Here is a 12171-nt window from a genome sequence, read left to right as displayed (position 1 = left end):
AGCAGATGCTCTGGTGTCACAGCGAACCACGAATTCCTGAACTTGTCTGTCTGTCAAATGTCCCCCAAGGTCGTCTCAGAAAGACCTCATTTGGAAGCTGTCAATCGTGATTCAACGTGCGAGAATTGGCACCAGATATCCTGAATCATGTTTTGGAGCAATTCGCACGTTAGTGGCTCATTCAATCAGCAACAGCAATGAAAGAAATTGCACTCTCAGAGGAACCTTTCGACTTGCGCATTCATAGCGTCGCTAGTATTAAGGTCCGCCCCGAGATCTAAGTCATGTTGGAACTGAAACGGAGGAATCGACAGAGAGGCTACAGAATGACATCGCATCCATTTGGTTTTCTTTAAATCACTGACGAGCAGGAAAATGTAAACGGGGAGGGCGAGTGGAGAAGTGAGGCAGTTGCAGCTCTGGTGAAATTCCTTCTTTGTGATTCACTCAGCAACCAGAGACGTGTAGGTGACTCAGGCGTGAAAGCTCTTCACATCGAGAACAAAAAGCACTCAAGGGCAGTTAGCACCTCTTCCGGAGTGAGGGTGGGGTGAGGTAATTACCTTTTGACTTCTGTTAATATGTTCAGAAACTGCCGTTTTGATTGAGGTGAACAGAAACTGCATTTCTAAAAAGCACCATGGAATTTGACAAAATTTATTGAGTCGCTTGTCGTCGATTCCCACATAGATTTCCAACGCAGTTGGTATCCATGTGGCTCATGTCCAGGTGTGAACATCTCTGCAGCACATTGCACGGTTAAGGTAAAAGGCAAGGAAATTGGCTTCTAGAACTGACTCCGAGGTCAGAGCATTCTCACAATGTGATCTGTCGTTCTCGGATTGTAATGTTACCTCTGGTTTTAGGGTGGAGAACATTCTTTGGGAATCTTATTCTGAAAAAAAAAACCAGACACAGTGACTGAAACTATGCTGCACTGTATGATGTGGATTACGGCCTGCTCAGGTTTGTGCATTATCCCTGTAGTCCGGTGTGTTTCGTGTTCCGTGTAAACGTGAAAGTCGTCCTGTTTCGAGCAATGGGTGAAATCATTTAGCAAAGCGAGATTCGAAATTGCAGTAATGTCAAGCAGCTCATGGTTATTTGACCAAATCATAAGCGAACCCATATTCTCAAGCACTCACAGATACATTTGTAGCTGAAAAGAGTCTGAGAAGATAGACTCAGTTTACCATTGATTTTTGTCTGGATTGATGGGCTATCAATATCTGCTGCGAAATTGACATTGTAGCTGTGCGAGTCCGAGAGGACATCCCAGCAGCTGTGCGAGTCCGAGAGGAATCATGGAACCCTTATCATGTGACTTTGCATCTGTTGTTATGCAGGAGCACAATTGGAAATACAACAAAATGAGGGGGCGTGGCCGGCTGGTAGTGTGGCCGAGCGGTCTAAGGCGCTGGATCCAGGTTCCAGTCTCGAAATGGGCGCGGATTCGAATCCCACCACTGCCATTTCTGCTGATCGGCTCCAACGCTGCAGCATTGTTAAAATGCTGTTTCGGTGCCCAATGTATATTGATGTTGAAAACAAAAGTAAAATGGGTTTGCTTCCCAGGGAACTAACTGTGGGGTGGGATACTGCCAAATATTTCAAAATGTCTCTACTGTCATGATCGTGTTCGCCTCCCGCTCGGAAAATCGCAAACAGTTCTGCCATCCCAGGCAAGTTGAGCTTTTTTACTGGAACCGAATGGAGACTGTTATTTCATCGCTGTTGTGAAACGAAGTCCTACGGTGACTCTACTCGTTGTTATTTGGGTTTCTAGCTAATGGGAAAATCGTTCCAATGAATTTCGATGTCATACATAATTGAATTTCTCCCATTTCCGTCCTGGAAACATCGGAAGGGAAAGGTAATCTAATCGAGACTGTGATTGGTGAAATTCACTTTTTACTGCCAATTCTTATTATGTTCTTTCTTTCTCTCTTTTCAGCATTGTCTGGAAAGTGGTGGTGCACTAAGGCTGCAGTATGTTTGAAAGAGTCGTTTGGAAATGCCCTGTTGTTAGTTGTGAGATTACTTTATGACTCATGCCCTCGGACTGTATCACATTTAGCATTCATGCATCTCTGTGTCTGAAAATGCATGAGGTATGCCAGTTTGTTTGTGTTCCGTGTTAAATGCTTTCTGTTTTGCGATTCGCTCAATACATTTCGATTTAACAGGGTTTCTGAGGTAACTTCCAGCAGCAAGAATTCTCAGCAGATGATCTGGGAAAATTTCGCAGAGTATGGTCAGTCGGAGCTAAAGTAAGGAAGTCGTTCGTTTCTGCAGTGTTTCACAATACTACCTTTCCCGTGAGCAGTCGAACAGACTAAATGTTTGTGCCACAGACTGCGATGGCAAACTCGGCTAAAAAGTAATCCTTTAAAGCCGGTGGAAGCAACATGACGTAATTGGGGTACATCGTGGAAAAAGATACTTCGGTGGACCTCGTCCATGCTCACCACATCGCCAAAATTAAACAAGTCCCGTTCCCCAGCATTTGGCCCCAATCCCTCTAAACGCATCATATCCAGAAACTCACCCGATTACCTTTGCAATTTTCTGAGTGTAATAGCCTCCTCCACTTCCTCTGGTAGATCATTCCAACCACGCACAACCTTCTTTGTGGGAAATGTGCCTCAGGTCCTTTGTCACTTTCAGCCCACTCACCTTAAAGCTATGCTCTCGAGTTTTCAACTCACACCAACTTGGGTAAAACTCAGTTAACCACCCTTCCATAAGGTCATGTCGCAGCTGTTACGCTGCAGGGAAAGTCGTCCCAGCCTATTCCACCTCGCCCTACGGTACAAACATCGACGACAGCTTTGTCTATATTTTGTCATCAATTTAACGTGTCTTTTTTTTACGTTTTCAAGATGTCAATTACGCTGGACAACAACGAGCTATTGGAAACAAAAAGGTGAAACGTAGAACGGATTCAACTTTCAGTGTTGGACGCCACGGAGTCGCAGCACTAGCGATTCCGGCTTGTTTCTGTAGTGTAATGGTCATCACGTTCGCCTCACACGCGAAAGGTCCCCAGTTCAAAACTAGGCAGAAACTGCTTTGTTCTTCAACTGCAGCCTTTTACATGGACAAGAGCTGAGCTTTCTTGCATGCTTTCCCATCTGCAAACCTGCCTTCGAATTTGCTTGAACAAATCTGCTCTGGTCGTGAAATGGAATGCAATTCAATTTAATTAAAGTGCAAGGCGTTGTTAAGTTTTTCTCCAACCTGGTTCTGATCATATGCCATTCTGTTGGAGAGTGTAGTTACCGCCTTCAGATCCTTCCACGAAAAGCAGTACCGCATTTGCCTTCCTTGCGCAGGCGGCTCGGTTCAAAGACAGGAAAGAAGCAGATGCTCTGGTGTCACAGCGCACCACGAATTCCTGAACTTGTCTGTCTGTCAAATGTCCCCCAAGGTCGTCTCAGAAAGACCTCATTTGGAAACTGTCAATCGTGATTCAACGTGCGAGAATTGGCACCAGATATCCTGAATCATGTTTTGGAGCAATTCGCACGTTAGTGGCTCATTCAATCAGCAACAGCAATGAAAGAAATTGCACTCTCAGAGGAACCTTTCGACTTGCGCATTCATAGCGTCGCTAGTATTAAGGTCCGCCCCGAGATCTAAGTCATGTTGGAACTGAAACGGAGGAATCGACAGAGAGGCTACAGAATGACATCGCATCCATTTGGTTTTCTTTAAATCACTGACGAGCAGGAAAATGTAAACGGGGAGGGCGAGTGGAGAAGTGAGGCAGTTGCAGCTCTGGTGAAATTCCTTCTTTGTGATTCACTCAGCAACCAGAGACGTGTAGGTGACTCAGGCGTGAAAGCTCTTCACATCGAGAACAAAAAGCACTCAAGGGCAGTTAGCACCTCTTCCGGAGTGAGGGTGGGGTGAGGTAATTACCTTTTGACTTCTGTTAATATGTTCAGAAACTGCCGTTTTGATTGAGGTGAACAGAAACTGCATTTCTAAAAAGCACCATGGAATTTAACAAAATTTATTGAGTCGCTTGTCGTCGATTCCCACATAGATTTCCAACGCAGTTGGTATCCATGTGGCTCATGTCCAGGTGTGAACATCTCTGCAGCACATTGCACGGTTAAGGTAAAAGGCAAGGAAAGTGGCTTCTAGAACTGTCTCCGAGGTCAGAGCATTCTCACAATGTGATCTGTCGTTCTCGGATTGTAATGTTACCTCTGGTTTTAGGGTGGAGAACATTCTTTGGGAATCTTATTCTGAAAAAAAAACCAGACACAGTGACTGAAACTATGCTGCACGGTATGATGTGGATTACGGCCTGCTCAGGTTTGTGCATTATCCCTGTAGTCCGGTGTGTTTCGTGTTCCGTGTAAACGTGAAAGTCGTCCTGTTTCGAGCAATGGGTGAAATCATTTAGCAAAGCGAGATTCGAAATTGCAGTAATGTCAAGCAGCTCATGGTTATTTGACCAAATCATAAGCGAACCCATATTCTCAAGCACTCACAGATACATTTGTAGCTGAAAAGAGTCTGAGAAGATAGACTCAGTTTACCATTGATTTTTGTCTGGATTGATGGGCTGTCAATATCTGCTGCGAAATTGACATTGTAGCTGTGCGAGTCCGAGAGGACATCCCAGCAGCTGTGCGAGTCCGAGAGGAATCATGGAACCCTTATCATGTGACTTTGCATCTGTTGTTATGCAGGAGCACAATTGGAAATACAACAAAATGAGGGGGCGTGGCCGGCTGGTAGTGTGGCCGAGCGGTCTAAGGCGCTGGATCCAGGTTCCAGTCTCGAAAGGGGCGCGGGTTCGAATCCCACCACTGCCATTTCTGCTGATCAGCTCCAACGCTGCAGCATTGTTAAAATGCTGTTTCGGTGCCCACTGTATATTGATGTTGAAAACAAAAGTAAAATGGGTTTGCTTCCCAGGGAACTAACTGTGGTGTGGGATACTGCCAAATATTTCAAAATGTCTCTACTGTCATGATCGTGTTCGCCTCCCGCTCCGAAAATCGCAAACAGTTCTGCCATCCCAGGCAAGTTGAGCATTTACTGGAACCGAATGGAGACTGTTATTTCATCGCTGTTGTGAAACGAAGTCCTACGGTGACTCTACTCGTTGTTATTTGGGTTTCTAGCTAATGGGAAAATCGTTCCAATGAATTTCGATGTCATACATAATTGAATTTCTCCCATTTCCGTCCTGGAAACATCGGAAGGGAAAGGTAATCTAATCGAGACTGTGATTGGTGAAATTCACTTTTTACTGCCAATTCTTATTATGTTCTTTCTTTCTCTCTTTTCAGCATTGTCTGGAAAGTGGAGGTGCACTAAGGCTGCAGTATGTTTGAAAGAGTCGTTTGGAAATGCCCTGTTGTTAGTTGTGAGATTACTTTATGACTCATGCCCTCGGACTGTATCACATTTAGCATTCATGCATCTCTGTGTCTGAAAATGCATGGGGTATGCCAGTTTGTTTGTGTTCCGTGTTAAATGCTTTCTGTTTTGCGATTCGCTCAATACATTTCGATTTAACAGGGTTTCTGAGGTAACTTCCAGCAGCAAGAATTCTCAGCAGATGATCTGGGAAAATTTCGCAGAGTATGGTCAGTCGGAGCTAAAGTAAGGAAGTCGTTCGTTTCTGCAGTGTTTCACAATACTACCTTTCCCGTGAGCAGTCGAACAGACTAAATGTTTGTGCCACAGACTGCGATGGTAAACTCGGCTAAAAAGTAATCCTTTAAAGCCGGTGGAAGCAACATGACGTAATTGGGGTACATCGTGGAAAAAGATACTTCGGTGGACCTCGTCCATGCTCATCACATCGCCAAAATTAAACAAGTCCCGTTCCCCAGCATTTGGCCCCAATCCCTCTAAACGCATCATATCCAGAAACTCACCCGATTACCTTTGCAATTTTCTGAGTGTAATAGCCTCCTCCACTTCCTCTGGTAGATCATTCCAACCACGCACAACCTTCTTTGTGGGAAATGTGCCTCAGGTCCTTTGTCACTTTCAGCCCACTCACCTTAAAGCTATGCTCTCGAGTTTTCAACTCACACCAACTTGGGTAAAACTCAGTTAACCACCCTTCCATAAGGTCATGTCGCAGCTGTTACGCTGCAGGGAAAGTCGTCCCAGCCTATTCCACCTCGCCCTACGGTACAAACATCGACGACAGCTTTGTCTATATTTTGTCATCAATTTAACGTGTCTTTTTTTTACGTTTTCAAGATGTCAATTACGCTGGACAACAACGAGCTATTGGAAACAAAAAGGTGAAACGTAGAACGGATTCAACTTTCAGTGTTGGACGCCACTGAGTCGCAGCACTGCCGATTCCGGCTTGTTTCTGTAGTGTAGTGGTCATCACGTTCGCCTCACACGCGAAAGGTCCCCAGTTCGAAACTAGGCAGAAACTGTTTTGTTCTTCAACTGCAGCCTTTTACATGGACAAGAGCTGAGCTTTCTTGCATGCTTTCCCATCTGCAAACCTGCCTTCGAATTTGCTTGAACAAATCTGCTCTGGTCGTGAAATGTAATGCAATTCCATTTAATTACAGTGCAAAGCGTTGTTAAGTTTTTCTCCAACCTGGTTCTGATCATATGCCATTCTGTTGGAGAGTGTAGTTACCGCCTTCAGATCCTTCCACGAAAAGCAGTACCGCATTTGCCTTCCTTGCGCAGGCGGCTCGGTTCAAAGACAGGAAAGAAGCAGATGCTCTGGTGTCACAGCGAACCACGAATTCCTGAACTTGTCTGTCTGTCAAATGTCCCCCAAGGTCGTCTCAGAAAGACCTCATTTGGAAGCTGTCAATCGTGATTCAACGTGCGAGAATTGGCACCAGATATCCTGAATCATGTTTTGGAGCAATTCGCACGTTAGTGGCTCATTCAATCAGCAACAGCAATGAAAGAAATTGCACTCTCAGAGGAACCTTTCGACTTGCGCATTCATAGCGTCGCTAGTATTAAGGTCCGCCCCGAGATCTAAGTCATGTTGGAACTGAAACGGAGGAATCGACAGAGAGGCTACAGAATGACATCGCATCCATTTGGTTTTCTTTAAATCACTGACGAGCAGGAAAATGTAAACGGGGAGGGCGAGTGGAGAAGTGAGGCAGTTGCAGCTCTGGTGAAATTCCTTCTTTGTGATTCACTCAGCAACCAGAGACGTGTAGGTGACTCAGGCGTGAAAGCTCTTCACATCGAGAACAAAAAGCACTCAAGGGCAGTTAGCACCTCTTCCGGAGTGAGGGTGGGGTGAGGTAATTACCTTTTGACTTCTGTTAATATGTTCAGAAACTGCCGTTTTGATTGAGGTGAACAGAAACTGCATTTCTAAAAAGCACCATGGAATTTGACAAAATTTATTGAGTCGCTTGTCGTCGATTCCCACATAGATTTCCAACGCAGTTGGTATCCATGTGGCTCATGTCCAGGTGTGAACATCTCTGCAGCACATTGCACGGTTAAGGTAAAAGGCAAGGAAATTGGCTTCTAGAACTGACTCCGAGGTCAGAGCATTCTCACAATGTGATCTGTCGTTCTCGGATTGTAATGTTACCTCTGGTTTTAGGGTGGAGAACATTCTTTGGGAATCTTATTCTGAAAAAAAAACCAGACACAGTGACTGAAACTATGCTGCACTGTATGATGTGGATTACGGCCTGCTCAGGTTTGTGCATTATCCCTGTAGTCCGGTGTGTTTCGTGTTCCGTGTAAACGTGAAAGTCGTCCTGTTTCGAGCAATGGGTGAAATCATTTAGCAAAGCGAGATTCGAAATTGCAGTAATGTCAAGCAGCTCATGGTTATTTGACCAAATCATAAGCGAACCCATATTCTCAAGCACTCACAGATACATTTGTAGCTGAAAAGAGTCTGAGAAGATAGACTCAGTTTACCATTGATTTTTGTCTGGATTGATGGGCTATCAATATCTGCTGCGAAATTGACATTGTAGCTGTGCGAGTCCGAGAGGACATCCCAGCAGCTGTGCGAGTCCGAGAGGAATCATGGAACCCTTATCATGTGACTTTGCATCTGTTGTTATGCAGGAGCACAATTGGAAATACAACAAAATGAGGGGGCGTGGCCGGCTGGTAGTGTGGCCGAGCGGTCTAAGGCGCTGGATCCAGGTTCCAGTCTCGAAATGGGCGCGGATTCGAATCCCACCACTGCCATTTCTGCTGATCGGCTCCAACGCTGCAGCATTGTTAAAATGCTGTTTCGGTGCCCAATGTATATTGATGTTGAAAACAAAAGTAAAATGGGTTTGCTTCCCAGGGAACTAACTGTGGGGTGGGATACTGCCAAATATTTCAAAATGTCTCTACTGTCATGATCGTGTTCGCCTCCCGCTCGGAAAATCGCAAACAGTTCTGCCATCCCAGGCAAGTTGAGCTTTTTTACTGGAACCGAATGGAGACTGTTATTTCATCGCTGTTGTGAAACGAAGTCCTACGGTGACTCTACTCGTTGTTATTTGGGTTTCTAGCTAATGGGAAAATCGTTCCAATGAATTTCGATGTCATACATAATTGAATTTCTCCCATTTCCGTCCTGGAAACATCGGAAGGGAAAGGTAATCTAATCGAGACTGTGATTGGTGAAATTCACTTTTTACTGCCAATTCTTATTATGTTCTTTCTTTCTCTCTTTTCAGCATTGTCTGGAAAGTGGTGGTGCACTAAGGCTGCAGTATGTTTGAAAGAGTCGTTTGGAAATGCCCTGTTGTTAGTTGTGAGATTACTTTATGACTCATGCCCTCGGACTGTATCACATTTAGCATTCATGCATCTCTGTGTCTGAAAATGCATGAGGTATGCCAGTTTGTTTGTGTTCCGTGTTAAATGCTTTCTGTTTTGCGATTCGCTCAATACATTTCGATTTAACAGGGTTTCTGAGGTAACTTCCAGCAGCAAGAATTCTCAGCAGATGATCTGGGAAAATTTCGCAGAGTATGGTCAGTCGGAGCTAAAGTAAGGAAGTCGTTCGTTTCTGCAGTGTTTCACAATACTACCTTTCCCGTGAGCAGTCGAACAGACTAAATGTTTGTGCCACAGACTGCGATGGCAAACTCGGCTAAAAAGTAATCCTTTAAAGCCGGTGGAAGCAACATGACGTAATTGGGGTACATCGTGGAAAAAGATACTTCGGTGGACCTCGTCCATGCTCACCACATCGCCAAAATTAAACAAGTCCCGTTCCCCAGCATTTGGCCCCAATCCCTCTAAACGCATCATATCCAGAAACTCACCCGATTACCTTTGCAATTTTCTGAGTGTAATAGCCTCCTCCACTTCCTCTGGTAGATCATTCCAACCACGCACAACCTTCTTTGTGGGAAATGTGCCTCAGGTCCTTTGTCACTTTCAGCCCACTCACCTTAAAGCTATGCTCTCGAGTTTTCAACTCACACCAACTTGGGTAAAACTCAGTTAACCACCCTTCCATAAGGTCATGTCGCAGCTGTTACGCTGCAGGGAAAGTCGTCCCAGCCTATTCCACCTCGCCCTACGGTACAAACATCGACGACAGCTTTGTCTATATTTTGTCATCAATTTAACGTGTCTTTTTTTTACGTTTTCAAGATGTCAATTACGCTGGACAACAACGAGCTATTGGAAACAAAAAGGTGAAACGTAGAACGGATTCAACTTTCAGTGTTGGACGCCACGGAGTCGCAGCACTAGCGATTCCGGCTTGTTTCTGTAGTGTAATGGTCATCACGTTCGCCTCACACGCGAAAGGTCCCCAGTTCAAAACTAGGCAGAAACTGCTTTGTTCTTCAACTGCAGCCTTTTACATGGACAAGAGCTGAGCTTTCTTGCATGCTTTCCCATCTGCAAACCTGCCTTCGAATTTGCTTGAACAAATCTGCTCTGGTCGTGAAATGGAATGCAATTCAATTTAATTAAAGTGCAAGGCGTTGTTAAGTTTTTCTCCAACCTGGTTCTGATCATATGCCATTCTGTTGGAGAGTGTAGTTACCGCCTTCAGATCCTTCCACGAAAAGCAGTACCGCATTTGCCTTCCTTGCGCAGGCGGCTCGGTTCAAAGACAGGAAAGAAGCAGATGCTCTGGTGTCACAGCGCACCACGAATTCCTGAACTTGTCTGTCTGTCAAATGTCCCCCAAGGTCGTCTCAGAAAGACCTCATTTGGAAACTGTCAATCGTGATTCAACGTGCGAGAATTGGCACCAGATATCCTGAATCATGTTTTGGAGCAATTCGCACGTTAGTGGCTCATTCAATCAGCAACAGCAATGAAAGAAATTGCACTCTCAGAGGAACCTTTCGACTTGCGCATTCATAGCGTCGCTAGTATTAAGGTCCGCCCCGAGATCTAAGTCATGTTGGAACTGAAACGGAGGAATCGACAGAGAGGCTACAGAATGACATCGCATCCATTTGGTTTTCTTTAAATCACTGACGAGCAGGAAAATGTAAACGGGGAGGGCGAGTGGAGAAGTGAGGCAGTTGCAGCTCTGGTGAAATTCCTTCTTTGTGATTCACTCAGCAACCAGAGACGTGTAGGTGACTCAGGCGTGAAAGCTCTTCACATCGAGAACAAAAAGCACTCAAGGGCAGTTAGCACCTCTTCCGGAGTGAGGGTGGGGTGAGGTAATTACCTTTTGACTTCTGTTAATATGTTCAGAAACTGCCGTTTTGATTGAGGTGAACAGAAACTGCATTTCTAAAAAGCACCATGGAATTTAACAAAATTTATTGAGTCGCTTGTCGTCGATTCCCACATAGATTTCCAACGCAGTTGGTATCCATGTGGCTCATGTCCAGGTGTGAACATCTCTGCAGCACATTGCACGGTTAAGGTAAAAGGCAAGGAAAGTGGCTTCTAGAACTGTCTCCGAGGTCAGAGCATTCTCACAATGTGATCTGTCGTTCTCGGATTGTAATGTTACCTCTGGTTTTAGGGTGGAGAACATTCTTTGGGAATCTTATTCTGAAAAAAAAACCAGACACAGTGACTGAAACTATGCTGCACGGTATGATGTGGATTACGGCCTGCTCAGGTTTGTGCATTATCCCTGTAGTCCGGTGTGTTTCGTGTTCCGTGTAAACGTGAAAGTCGTCCTGTTTCGAGCAATGGGTGAAATCATTTAGCAAAGCGAGATTCGAAATTGCAGTAATGTCAAGCAGCTCATGGTTATTTGACCAAATCATAAGCGAACCCATATTCTCAAGCACTCACAGATACATTTGTAGCTGAAAAGAGTCTGAGAAGATAGACTCAGTTTACCATTGATTTTTGTCTGGATTGATGGGCTGTCAATATCTGCTGCGAAATTGACATTGTAGCTGTGCGAGTCCGAGAGGACATCCCAGCAGCTGTGCGAGTCCGAGAGGAATCATGGAACCCTTATCATGTGACTTTGCATCTGTTGTTATGCAGGAGCACAATTGGAAATACAACAAAATGAGGGGGCGTGGCCGGCTGGTAGTGTGGCCGAGCGGTCTAAGGCGCTGGATCCAGGTTCCAGTCTCGAAAGGGGCGCGGGTTCGAATCCCACCACTGCCATTTCTGCTGATCAGCTCCAACGCTGCAGCATTGTTAAAATGCTGTTTCGGTGCCCACTGTATATTGATGTTGAAAACAAAAGTAAAATGGGTTTGCTTCCCAGGGAACTAACTGTGGTGTGGGATACTGCCAAATATTTCAAAATGTCTCTACTGTCATGATCGTGTTCGCCTCCCGCTCCGAAAATCGCAAACAGTTCTGCCATCCCAGGCAAGTTGAGCATTTACTGGAACCGAATGGAGACTGTTATTTCATCGCTGTTGTGAAACGAAGTCCTACGGTGACTCTACTCGTTGTTATTTGGGTTTCTAGCTAATGGGAAAATCGTTCCAATGAATTTCGATGTCATACATAATTGAATTTCTCCCATTTCCGTCCTGGAAACATCGGAAGGGAAAGGTAATCTAATCGAGACTGTGATTGGTGAAATTCACTTTTTACTGCCAATTCTTATTATGTTCTTTCTTTCTCTCTTTTCAGCATTGTCTGGAAAGTGGAGGTGCACTAAGGCTGCAGTATGTTTGAAAGAGTCGTTTGGAAATGCCCTGTTGTTAGTTGTGAGATTACTTTATGACTCATGCCCTCGGACTGTATCACATTTAGCATTCATGCATCTCTGTG

The sequence above is a fragment of the Chiloscyllium plagiosum genome, unplaced genomic scaffold (genome assembly GCF_037043375.1).
Source record: "Chiloscyllium plagiosum isolate Xiang-an unplaced genomic scaffold, Cpla_swu_hap1 HiC_scaffold_38, whole genome shotgun sequence".
Taxonomy (NCBI): domain Eukaryota; kingdom Metazoa; phylum Chordata; class Chondrichthyes; order Orectolobiformes; family Hemiscylliidae; genus Chiloscyllium; species Chiloscyllium plagiosum.
Note: the sequence above shows the minus strand (reverse complement) of the source record.